Source organism: Bombina bombina, chromosome 4, assembly GCF_027579735.1.
Source record: "Bombina bombina isolate aBomBom1 chromosome 4, aBomBom1.pri, whole genome shotgun sequence".
In the NCBI taxonomy this organism is placed as follows: Eukaryota; Metazoa; Chordata; class Amphibia; order Anura; family Bombinatoridae; genus Bombina; species Bombina bombina.
The window spans coordinates 1,199,584,906-1,199,599,006 of NC_069502.1; positions in this window are offsets into that span (position 1 = coordinate 1,199,584,906).

Below are 14,101 nucleotides of genomic sequence, written 5' to 3' on the forward strand. Positions count from 1 at the left end.
TCTCCCCCTCTCTTTTATGCTCTCTCTCTCCCCCTCTCTTTTGTGTTCTCTATTTTGTGCTCTCTCTCTCCCCCTCTTTTGCGCGCTCTCTCTCCCCCACTCTTTTGCGCTCTCTCCCCCTCTCTTTTGTACACTCTCTCTCCCTCTCTTTTGTGCTCTCTCCCCCCCCTCTCTTTTGCGCTCTCTCTCCCCCTCTTTTTTGCGCTCTCTCCCCCCCCCTCTCTTTTGTGCTCTCTCTCCCCCTCTCTTTTGCTCCCTCTCTCCCCCTGTCTTTTGCTTTCTCTCCCCCCTCTCTTTTGCGCTCTCTCCCCCTCTCTTTTGTGCTCTCTCTCCCCATCTCTTTTATGCTCTCTTACCCCTCTCTTTTGCACTCTCTCTCTCCCCCCTCTCTTTTGCTCCATCTCTCCCCCCTTTCTTTTGCGCTCTCTCTCTCTCCCCCCTCTTTTGCTCTGTCTCACTCTCCTTTTTGTTTGCTCTCTCTCTTTTGCGCTCTCTCCCTCCCTCTTTTGCGCGCTCTCTCTCCCCCTCTCTTTTACACTCTCTCCCCCTCTCTTTTGCGCTCTCTTCCCCCTCTCTTTTGAGCTCTCTCTCTCTCCCCCCTCTCTTTTGCGCTCTCTCTCCCCCCTTTCTTTTGCGCTCTCTCTCCCCTCTCTTTTGCTCTGTCTCACTCTCCTTTTTGCGTTCTCTCTCTCTTTTGCACTCTCTCCCGCCCTCTTTTGCGTGCTCTCTCTCCCCCTCTCTTTTGCACTCTCTCCCCCTCTCTTTTGTGCTCTCTTCCCCCTCTCTTTTGCGCTCTCTCTCCCCCCTCTCTTTTGCGCTCTCTCTCCCCCCCCTCTCTTTTGCTCTGTCTCACTCTCCTTTTTGTTTGCTCTCTCTCTCCATACCTCTCTTTTGCTCTCTCTCTCCCCCCTCTATCCCACCTCTCTTTTGCTCTGTCTCTCTCCCCCTCTCTTTTGCTCTCTCTCTCCATCCCTCTCTTTTGCTCTCTCTCTCCCACTCTCTATTGCTCTCCCCCCTCTCTTTTTCTCTCTCTTCCCCCTTTCTTTTTCTCTCTCTCCCCCTCTCTATTGCTCTCTCTCCCCCTCTCTTTTGCTCTCTCCCCCTCTCTTTTGCTCCCTCTCTCCCCCTCTCTTTTGCTCTCTCTCCCCCTCTCTTTTGCACTCTCTCTCCCCCTCTCTTTTATGCTCTCTCTCTCCCCCTCTCTTTTGTGTTCTCTATTTTGTGCTCTCTCTCTCCCCCTCTTTTGCGCGCTCTCTCTCCCCCACTCTTTTGCGCTCTCTCCCCCTCTCTTTTGTACTCTCTCTCTCTTTTGTGCTCTCTCTCTCCCCCCCTCTCTTTTGCGCTCTCTCTCCCCCTCTTTTTTGCGCTCTCTCCCCCCCTCTCTTTTGTGCTCTCTCTCACCCTCTCTTTTGCTCCCTCTCTCCCCCTGTCTTTTGCTTTCTCTCCCCCCTCTCATTTGCGCTCTCTCCCCCTCTCTTTTGTGCTCTCTCTCCCCCATCTCTTTTATGCTCTCTTACCCCTCTCTTTTGCACTCTCTCTCTCCCCCCTCTCTTTTGCTCCCTCTCTCCCCCCTTTCTTTTGCGCTCTCTCTCCCCCCCCCTCTTTTGCTCTGTCTCACTCTCCTTTTTGCATTCTCTCTCTCTTTTGCACTCTCTCCCTCCCTCTTTTGCGTGCTCTCTCTCCCCCTCTCTTTTGCACTCTCTCCCCCTCTCTTTTGTGCTCTCTTCCCCTCTCTTTTGCGCTCTCTCTCCCCCCTCTCTTTTGCGCTCTCTCTCCCCCCTTTCTTTTGCGCTCTCTCTCTCCCCCCTCTCTTTTGCTCTGTCTCACTCTCCTTTTTGTTTGCTCTCTCTCTCTATACCTCTCTTTTGCTCTCTCTCTCCCCCCTCTATCCCACCTCTCTTTTGCTCTGTCTCTCTCCCCCTCTCTTTTGCTCTCTCTCTCCATCCCTCTCTTTTGCTCTCTCTCTCCCACTCTCTATTGCTCTCCCCCCTCTCTTTTTCTCTCTCTTCCCCCTTTCTTTTTCTCTCTTTCCCCCTCTCTATTGCTCTCTCTCCCCCTCTCTTTTGCTCTCTCTCCCCATCTCTATTGCTCTCTCTCCCCCTCTCTTTTGCTCTCTCTCCCCCATCTCTTTTGCTCTCTCCCCCTCTCTTTTTCTCTCTCTTCCCTCTCTTTTGCTCTTTCCCCTCTATTTTGCTCTCTCTCTTCCCTCTTTTCTGCACTTTCCCCTCTCTTCTGCTCTTCCCCCTCTCTTTAGCTATTTCCTATCTCTTTTTGTCTCTCCCTCTCTCTTTCTATTTCTCTCCCCTCTATCTTGTGCTGACCGCACCCGGCCACGCCCCCACCCACCACGCCCACACCCACGCCCATGCTCTCGCCCGATCACGCCCACTTTCGCGGCAACAGCATGTCAGGTAAGGCCAGGTGTGTTGGTACGCGTGCTGTCTCTACTGCGCATGACAGCTTCGGACAAACACACTTGGCCTTTTATATAATAGGATATTCTATCACCTCTCCAGTTATTCCAGTTTTAGAAGCACCTGTTTCATCTTTGTCAAAGTAAAGATTAGGCTCGAAATAAAATATAGATTTATTTTTTAAATGACATGAGTAAATATTGAAGTGTAACATTTTAGCTTCTATAAAGTGATTTATATAGAATATGATAGATAGACAGTAAAAAATGTCAAGGCCAACATATACCTTACTAGGCCCAGTGGGTGTTTATCTACTACTGGCTATACTTAAAGAGCCACTAAAGTCAATAAAGTCAAAATTAAAGGGCCTATGTAGGGTCCCGGAAGGTACCCTTTGAGAAAGGGGTTCTGTCACGTTGCTCCTCCACTCTGCTGTGGCTGTTGCCATGGACACAGGCAGTCCTCCTGTTGCTAGGGATGCAGCTGTGTATCTAAAGCACGGTGATGTTATCACTGTTCGCCCTGTCTTCTGATGCCCATCCGGATCCCTCCTGTGGAGCAAATCCTACCCTATGTAAGTGCCTCAGTCACTCTCATCTGTGCCCAAGTATAGGTGTTACTGTGTGTGCTCCTGGGTGCTGTATTCCTTATATTGCTGGACTGTTATAACGTTATTGATCTCTGCCTGTCTGACTACTCTACTTAACCCCTAAAGTACTGGATTGTGTTAACGTTGCAGAACTCTGCCTGTCTGACTACTCTGCTTGCTTAACCCCTAAAGTACTGGATTGCTTTAACATTGCTGAACTCGGCCTGTCTGACCACTCTGCTTGCTTAACCCCTAAAGTACTGGATTGCTATAACGTTGCTGAACTCTGCCTGTCTGACCATTCTATTGGTTTACCCCTGAACTGTTATACTGCTGGATTTCCTTTGTTGCTGACTCCTGCCTGTTCCTGTTCATTCTATTGGTTTACCCCTGAACTGCTATACTGCTGGATTGCCTTCCTGTTGCCGGACTCCGCCTGTCTTGACCATTCTCTGCCTTCATCTTATTGCCGTGAAGGACTACCCTGTCTACCGTGAGTACTGCTTACCTCATTTCATAAACTCTCTCTGTTCTGGGATATTTCCTATCATTCCACTTGATGCCGGGATAAGAAGACTATTGGCCAAGTTTGGTCTGATAGAAGAATATCCTACGAGCATTACACACAAGACATCTAAGTGCAGAGTATACGTAAAAACACTTATTTATTGCACATCAAATAAAAACACTTACAAATGAAACCTCAAACAATCACCTAGACTACGAGTTTTGCGCTAAACAGGGTGCAAAATTAACGCCAAAATAGTTGCGTTATTTCCCCCTCCATATCACTACCATTACGAGCTACTGAAAAGCCGGTTTGTGCGTGCGATATGGTGGCGTTAAGCTCCATACCGCACAAAATCCAAGAGTTGCTTTGACGTGCTCATTCACGCTTTTTCCCATAGACATCAATAGGGAGAGAGTGTTAGAAAACACCTGAAGTGCGGAAAGAAAAATCTCAGTAACGCAACCCTATTAATGTCTATGGGGAAAAAGAAGTTACGTTTAAACCTAACACCCTAACATAAACCCCAAGTCTAAACACGCCTAATCTGCAGCCCATTCGCCAACACCTAAACAAAGCTATTAACCCCTAATCTGCCGCTCGCGACATCGCCAACACTAATAAAAGTTATTAACCTCTATTCCGCCGCTCCTCAACATCACCGCCACTATAATAAAGTTATTAACCCCTTAACCTCCGGCCTCCCACATCTCCCCAATGAAATAAACCTATTAAACCCTAAACCTCCGGCCTCCCACATCTCCACAACTAAATAAACCTATTTACCCCTAAACCGCCTGCCCCCCACAACGCAGAACACTATATAATACAATATAACTATATTTAAATAAATAAAAACTTACCTGTGAAATAAAAATAAACCATACATTAAACTATAAATTAACCTAACCTTACTATTCTAATAAAATAAAAAATACTACAGATTAAAAAATCTAAATTACAAATTTAAAAAATCCTAACACTAAGAAAAAAAATAAAAAAATCTAAAATGACAAAAATAATAAACACTAAATTACGAAAAATAAAAAACACTAAGCTTACAAAAAATAATAAACAAAATGATCAAAAATAAAAACAATTACACCGAATCTAATAGCCCTATAAAAATAAAAAGCTCCCCAAAATAAAAACATTCCCTAGCCTACAATTAACTACCAATAGCCCTTAAAAGGGCCTTTTGTAGGGCATTGCCCTAAGTTAAACAGCTCGTTTACCTGTAAAAAAATACAAAGTCCCCCCAACAGTAAAACCCACCACCCAACCAACCCCCCAAAATAAAAAAAACCTAACTCTAAAAAAAAACAAAGCTACCCATTGCCCCTAAAGGCGCATTTGTATGGGCATTGCCCTTAAAATGGCATTCAGCTCTTTTTCATTGCCCTTAAAAGGGCATTTAGCTCTTTTTCAAAAGCCCAAATCCTAATCTAAAAAAAAAATAAAAAATTACCTAACACAAACCCCAGAATATCTACTCACTGTTGCTGAAGTCCGGACATCCAGGTGGCGAGAAGTCTTCATACAGCGGCGACATCTTCATCCATCATGGGGGCGTCTTCTATCTTCATCCCGGTGGCACAGAGCATAACGTCAAAGACATCCAGCGTGGAGCGTCCTCTTCATACGGTCCCTGATGTACACTGAAGCTTCAATGCAAGGTAGCCAATTCAAAATGGGGCATGCGGTTTAGGGGTTAAAAGGTTTATTTATTGGTGGAGATGTGGGAGGCCGTAGGTTTAGGGGTTGATAGGTTTATTTAGTTGCGGTGATGTGGGAGGCCGGAGGTTTAGGGGTTAATAACTTTATAATAGTGTTTGCGATGTTGGGGAGTGATGGAATAGGGGTTATTAGCTTTATTATAGTGTCAGCGATGTCGGGGAGCGGGGAAAAAGGTGTTAAATAACTTTATTATAGTAGTGGTGATGTCGGGGAGCGGCGGAATAGGGGTTAATAATTTTTATTAGTGTTGGCGATGTCGGGAGTGGCAGATTAGGGGTTAATAAATATATTTAATAGTCGCAATTTAGGTGGGCGGCAGATTAGGGGTTAATACGTTTAATATAGTGTTTGCTGTGCAGGAGGGTGGCGGTTTAAGGGTTAATAGGTAGTTTATGGGTTTTAGTGTACATTGTAACATTTTTGTTATGAGTTTTGTAAAACATTTTTGTTACACAAAACTCATAACTACTGCTCTCAGATGGCGGTATGGATCATGTCGGTATAGGCTGTAACGCAAGCTTTTTAGCTTCACTGCACAAACTGTAATACAGACGCTATGAAAATCTCATGAAAAAACGTTATTTTGTTGAGTGCGGAATGGACGTTGTGTTACAGGCTAATATTCTTGTGGTATAGCTAAACCGACAGGACTCATAATATGCATTCCTGGCCATTACGCTGGAATTGCCATTTTTTCAGCATTAAAAGCCGTAACGCAAAACTCGTAATCTACCTGAATGTGAGGTATGTAACAGGTGTGTTGTACAAATGACCACCCACTGGGTCCTTGATGCCTCCTCCTGTCCCTGATCTCTATGGTCCGTTTACTTCTCTCACCACACTCCTAATCAGACTGAGGGGATATACTGGAATTACCAAGTCCCTTAGTAGTGAGTTCGTCCTCCAGGTAGCGTTCCCAAAACAGCCTGCAAGGGTTCATCAGAGGCTCTGACGAAGCGGGAAGGAGCCATGCGAAATGCGTAAGGCCACGCCCACATATACGTACAATGACGGGTAATCAGTCTGCGGTGGTGGTGAACCCTTGCCGGCTTTTTTGGGAATGCTAACAGGAAGACGAACTCACTAGTAAGGGACTTGGTAACTCGTCTCCAGTATATCCCCTCAGTCTGATTAGGAGTGTGGTGAGAGAAGTAAGCGAACCATAGAGATCGGGGATACGATGAGGCATCAAGGACTCAGTGAGTGGTCATTTGTACAACACTCAGACGCAGACCACACCGCACCGGGCGGAAGCATAGGAATGGGCGCACAATACACTACGTCACAACCAGAGCGCCAGAGAGCACGCCATAAATGAGGATACCAGCGAGGGTATTACCGCTACTAAGAGACAATGGAGGTACAAAAAAGAGAGAGAAGTTTGACAGTACCCAGCACTCACAAAACACTATATAGTAACAGTATGCATTGAAAACCGGATTGTGTCCAGAACTGGTTATTAAAACGTAACTTTTACTAATGATAGGATAAAATAAAAAAGGTTGGTAAATAGTACCAAATGTATAACATAAATATGTGAGACATACATTTAAAACTTAGATTAAGAAACAGATCAGGACTGTGTGTGTGAGACTTCAAAAACAGAATTACTTCCCTGGGTAATAGTTCAAATACACCGTAACCCTCAGGGCTCAGAGAATACACGGATTGCTCTAAAGCTAATCTAAAAAGTGGATTGACCCCAACAACATTACCTAATCTGAGCAATACTGGTACCTAGAGCAGGAGAGGAAACGGTTTATAAATGACTGATTAAGGAAGGCAATTGCCACATCAATATAAGCTTAGAAAAGTCCCAGGTAAACACAAATTAGCAAGTCTCATGCACACAGACAAGGCCTTGTCTGTGTGCATGAGACTTGCTAATTTGGGTTTACCTGGGACTTTTCTAAGCTTATATTGATGTGGCAATTGCCTTCCTTAATCAGTCATTTATAAACCGTTTCCTCTCCTGCTCTAGGTACCAGTATTACTCAGATTAGGTAATGTTGTTGGGGTCAATCCCCTTTTTAGATTAGCTTTAGAGCAATCCGTGTATTCTCTGAGCCCTGAGGGTTACGGTGTATTTGAACTATTACCCAGGGAAGTAATTCTGTTTTTGAAGTCTCACACACACAGTCCTGATCTGTTTCTTAATCTAAGTTTTAAATGTATGTCTCACATATTTATGTTATACATTTGGTACTATTTACCAACCTTTTTTATTTTATCCTATCATTAGTAAAAGTTACGTTTTAATAACCAGTTCTGGACACAATCCGGTTTTCAATGCATACTGTTACTATATAGTGTTTTGTGAGTGCTGGGTACTGTCAAACTTCTCTCTCTTTTTTGTACCTATATATCTATCAGACAGTCAGCACCCCCCTTCTCCTACACTTCACCAGTGATACTAACTGGTATATAATGAACATTGAATAGATTATATATCTACTATTATTTCAGCATACTATATTATGAAGGGGTTGATATTTGCTTAAACTAACACCGTTGCCACTATTTCCATTAAGAGACAATGGAGAAGGGGTTCCTGAAAAAAATTGTACAATTCAAGATGGACTGAGTAACTTACTGGATGGGGCTAACAAGATACCGGAGTAGACTATGGTGGACATTGATGGTGGTAATGTAAATGTTCTTTCATTGTTGCATACGGATGCAGAAGGGGATAAAGAATTTAATCTAAATGGACACATTGTAAACAAATGTGATTCAATAGAATTTGCTAATATGGATATTTGCACTGATATAAATAATTGCACTGATAATGTTTTGGTTGATACTGATATTTGCACTAGTAATGTTTTAATTAATACTGATATTTGCACTAATAATGTTTTGGTTGATACCAATATTTGCACAAATGAAATTTTATAATTTGGAACAGAAAGGGTTAATAACAAATGCACTGACACTTTAAGAAAATATTTGCACCTTACTGAAAACACTAAATATAGTAACAACAATGATAAAAATTTGCACTTTATTGAAAGCACCAACTATATGAACATAAATCATAATGTCACTGATACAAATTTGGTACATAATATATCAAGTTATACTTTAACTGACACTGAATATGCAATTTTAAATAAAGGCCTATCCTTTTGTATAGCAAATACATATGATGAGTTCACTATACAACAAGATTTAGAGAGATTCTTTAGGAAATTGAAATTAAAAGTATTTTTTCCCTGACAATTGGTACAACAATGATGACCAAAAAATCAGAAATAGACAAGTTTAATGAAAACATCAGATTTAATGATCCAAAAAAATTTGGTATACAAATCAAAAGTAAATTTACACCATCTGCACAACATAGTGTTGCAACATTTGCTAAATTGGTTAACAAAGAGGTAGACACCTTATTAAGGAGAAATAAAAAGAAAAAATTGGTACAAGCCAAAAAAAAGAACAAGAGGTAATTAACAAAATCAAAAACAACAAGGACATCATAATCAAGGAGGCGGACAAGGGTGGGGCTGTAGTCTTACTTAACAAATCAAACTATGTAAAAGAAATAGAGAGACAACTTGATGATAGACAAGTATATGAACCTTTGATAGGAGATCCAACCATTCAGATAGGCAAAGAAATTGAACATCTAACTAATCAAGCCATCAAAAAAGGTATTATCACAGTAAAGTTTAAAGAATCTCTATTTGAAACACTTCCAATAAGACCAGTATTATATGTTACACCAAAAATTGACAAAAATGAACAACACCCCCCAGGCCGCCCCATAGTGACAGGGGTCAATTCAGTATTTTCAAAAATATCAATCTTCCTAGACAAAGTACTCCAACCATATGTATTTAACACATCTTCATACATAAAAGATACTAATGATTTTTTGAATAAGTTGAGAGACATTGGATATATTGGAGATAAGTGTATATTATACACATTAGATGTTACTAGTCTATATACGTCCATCAAACATACTAGTGGGATCTCAGCTGTAAGATACATGCTAGAGACCAATAAGAACTATAATAATGATGAAATTAAATTCTTGATAGATCTACTGTCTCTCATTTTATATCAAAATTACTTCCTTTTTCAAGACAAGTTTTTTTTATAAAAGCAGGGTACAGCAATGGGCTCCAACGTCGCCCCAACATATGCCAATATATATATGTCTCATATAGAAGAAAGATTTGTATACCCACAAAATTTATTTTTACAACATGGCACCGCCTGGTGGATATTTATAGATGGTATATTTGGCATATGGTTGGGCGACGTTGGAAGCCTATTGGCATTTGTTGAACATCTCAATTCTTCTGTTACTGGGCTCAAATTCACACTTAAAATGAGTGAGATAGGTGTAGAATTTTTAGATACTTTTGTCTATGTGGAAGAAGGTTTTTTAAAAACTGACCTCTACATCAAACCCACTGACAAAAATAAAATTTAGCAATTTAACAGTTTTCACCCAGATAACACATTAAGAGCAATACCCAAAAGCCAATTCTTATGAGTAAAAAGAATAGTATCAGATGAAAACAAGTGCAACTTGAGAATAAATAAAATGGCAGAAAAATTCAGAAAGAGAGGATACCCAGATAAATTAATTCAAGAAGAATTGGAACTTATCAAAAAAAGTGATCAAGTAGTGAGACAACACAACAACAACAAAAATAAAGGTGATAGGATTATATTTGTAACCCAATATAACACCTTGGACAGCTCTTTGGTCTTGGCCATGGTGAAGATTTTGGAATCTTATTGATTGCTTCTGTGGTCATGTGGTATTTTTACAGGTAACAAGCTGAGTTTCGGCGCACTTACTTTAAGAGAATGCTCTTAATCTCAGCTCGTTACCTGTATAAAAGACACATGGGAGCCAGAAATCTTGCTGATTAATAGGTTGATTAAATATTTATTTCACTCATTAAAATGAAAATCAATTTATAACTTTTTTGAAATGCGTTTTTCTGGATTTTTTTGTTTCTATTCTGTCTCTCATAGTGATGTTGAGAACATAAAAATTAGGGTTCGCGAACAGCGAACGTGAACTTCCACAAATGTTCACGAACCGGGCGAACCGCCATAGACTTCAATAGGCAGGCGAATTTTAAAACCCACAGGGACTCTTTCTGGCCACAATAGTGATGGAAAAGTTGTTTCAAGGGAACTAATACCTGGACTGTGGCATACCGGAGGGGGATCCATGGCAAAACTCCCATGGAAAATTACATAGTTGATGCAGAGTCTGGTTTTAATCCATAAAGGGCATAAATCACCTAACATTCCTAAATTGTTTGGAATAACATGCTTTAAAACATCAAGTATGATGTTGTATCGATCAGGTAGTGTAAGGATTACGCTCGCTTCACAGTGACAGACCAAACTCCCGCAGCGGGTACAACATCATCATCATCACACCGTACGTCCATGTGTGTAATGCTGCCTGACTGAGACATATCCCTGTTATCTACATCCTCTGGCAATAATGGTTGCGCATCACTCATTTCTTCCTACTGATGTGTAAATAACTCCTCTGACAGATCAAATGAAGCGGCTGTGGTGCTAGTGTTGGTGGTGGCGGCAGGCGGGCGAGTGGTAACTTGAGAAGTGCCCGAAGCTAAGCTGGAGGAGAATGGTGCGTCAAGGTTCCGAGCGGAAGCTGTAGAAGATTGGGTGTCCTGTGTTAGCCAGTCAACTATGTCCTCAGAACTTTTCGAGTTCAGGGTACGTGACCTCTGAACACTGGGCATTATTCTAGGGCCAAAGGGAATCACAGCACCATGACCACGACGGCCCCTGCGGGGTGGCCTGCCTCTGCCTGTCATTTTGCATTTTGCGTGCAAGCTACTGTAACAACAGATATGAGTGGCACTGTGCACTGTCAGAAGTTGGCAGAGTAGACGCTGTAGGCCTGACACACACACTTGCAGACAACTAACTGCTATTCAATCTATTACAGTCAAAATTGTATTGTTTTTTTTAATGTACACTACTGTTACATCAGATATGAGTTGCACTGGTGTGACACTGTGCCCTGGCAGGCCCTGAAACGCACACGCGTGAAGGAAACTGACTGCTGTTATTTCACAGTCAAATTTCTAGTTTTTTTTAACCCCTTAAGGACCAAGGCCATTTTTCAATTTCTTTCCCTTAAGGACCAGGGCTATTTTTACATTTCTGCTGTGTTTGTGTTTAGCTGTAATTTTCCTCTTACTCATTTACTGTACCCACACATATTATATACCGTTTTTCTCGCTACTAAATGGACTTTCTAAAGATATCATTATTTTCATCATATCTTATAATTAATTATTAAAAATATTATAAAATATGAGGAAAAAATGGAAAAAAAACACACTTTTTCTAACTTTGACCCCCAAAATCTGTTACACATCTACAACCACCAAAAAACAACCATGCTAAATAGTTTCTAAATTTTGTCCTGTGTTTAGAAATACCCAATGTTAACATGTTCTTTGCTTTTTTTGCAAGTTATAGGGAAATAAATACAAGAAGCACTTTGCTATTTCAAAACCACTTTTTTTCAAAATGAGCACTAGTTACATTGGAACCCTGATATCTGTCAGGAATCCCTGAATATCCCTTGACATGTATATTATTTTTTTTTTTAGAAGACATCCCAAAGTATTGATCTAGGCCCATTTTGGTATATTTCATGCCACCATTTCACCGCCAAATGCGATCAAATAAAAAAAAATTGTTCACTTTTTCACAAACTTTAGGTTTCTCACAGAAATTATTTACAAACAACTTATGCAATTATGGCATAAATGGTTGTAAATGCTTCTCTGGGATCCCCTTTGTTCAGAAATAGCAGACTTATATGGCTTTGGCGTTGCTTTTTGGTAATTAGAAGGCTGCTAAATGCCACTGCGCACCACACGTGTTTTATGCCCAGCAGTGAAGGGGTTAATTGGGGAGCATGTAGGGAGCTTGTAGAGTTAATTTTAGCTTAAGTGTAGTGTAGTAGACAACCCAAAGTATTGATCTAGGCCCATTTTGGTATATTTAATGCCACCATTTCACCGCCAAATGCGATCAAATTTAAAAAAAACTTAAATTTGTTCTCAATTTTAGGTTTCTCACTGAAATTATTTACAAACAGCTTGTGCAATTATGGCACAAATGGTTGTAAATGCTTCTCTGGGATCCCCTTTGTTCAGAAATAGCAGACATATATGACTTTGGCGTTGCTTTCTGGTAATTAGAAGGTCGCTAAATGCTGCTGCGCATCACACATGTATTATGGCTAGCAGTGAAGGGGTTAATTAGGTAGTTTGTAGGGAGCTTGCAGGGTTAATTTTAGCTTTAGTGTAGAGATCAGCCTCCCACCTGACACATCAGACCCCCTGATCCCTCCCAAACAGCTCCCTTCCCTCCCCAAACCCCACAATTGTCCCAGCCATCTTAAGTACTGGCAGAAAGTCTGCCAGTACTAAAATAAAAGGTTTTAAAAAATGTTTTTATTTTTTTTTAGCATATTTACATATGCGGTGGTGTAGCATCCCCCTTAGCCCCCAACCTCCCTGATCCCCACCAAAACAGCTCTCTAACCCTCCCCATCTGCCTTATTGGCGGCCATCTTAGGTACTGGCAGCTGTCTGCTATTATTTCACAGTAAAAAAAGTGTTGTTTTTTTTAAATGTACACTACTGTTACACCAGATATGAGTGGTGGCACTGGGCAAGTGGGCACAGTATACGCTGTGAGCCTGACACACTGCCGGCAAACTATTCATCACTAGTCTCTCACTGTTCAAATAAACCTACCATTAAAATTATAGACTGATCATTTCTTTGTCAGTGGGAAAACATACAAAATCAGCAGGGGATAAAATATTTTTTTCCCTCACTGTATATATATAATTTTCAGGGAGCCAGGTGTAAATGAAATAATTTAACTAAGCAATAATGTGCTTTATAACATTTGCTTTTTTCTCATATCTTCTATGTTTCTGTTTAGCACTAGCAATTGCTGAAAATTAATGTTATATTTTACATAATTCATTGATCTAATTCTGTTTTGTCATTTATACTTGTGAATATATTCTCACATATATTAACATATAAATAGGATCTTTCACTATACACTTATTATTACTATTTTTATTTTTTATATTATTCTTGCAACTGTTTCCTATACATTATACAAATCTCATATCTGATTCTGAAAAATAAAATGAAAATTGTTGATGGTAAAAGCAGTGTGTTTAATTCTGTGCTTCTCCAGTGACTGGGTAATCTACTGGCCCATCCCCCAAGCAACTTCCCCCAAAAATTGTAGCTGATATTTTATTTAAATGTTTCTCTGTAAATCCAAAGACACATGGAAGGGTCATGCACCATCACTAGACAAATAATTTGAAATAAAACAAATACATTAAAAATTTAGGCACAGATTAAAAGTGGAACCCCAAAAAATGAGCACTATTGTGGATTAACATAATTTGAACACAATCAAACGAGTTTGTATTATTTTTCAATCATATTACAAGTCCAAAGTTGTTTTTATCAATCAAGCAATAGTCTAGGGCATGCTAAAATGTACACGTAGGAAGTCCCTAAATGAATAGACTTCTATAGGGGCACTGATTAATTTAGGCTGCTGTCCAAGGTGCTGTAGAGCTGCTGTTACTGATCTTAGGCTGCTGTCCAAGGTACCATAAAGCTGCCACTACTGTACTGAGGTTCCTGTCCCGATACTGTATTGCTGCAAATGCTGAATTCAGGCTGCTGTTCATAGTACCATAGAGCTGACACTACTGAATTCAAGCTGCTGTCCATAGTTCTGTAAAAAGCAAATTAACCCATTCATTCCTAGATCAAGTGTTTAACA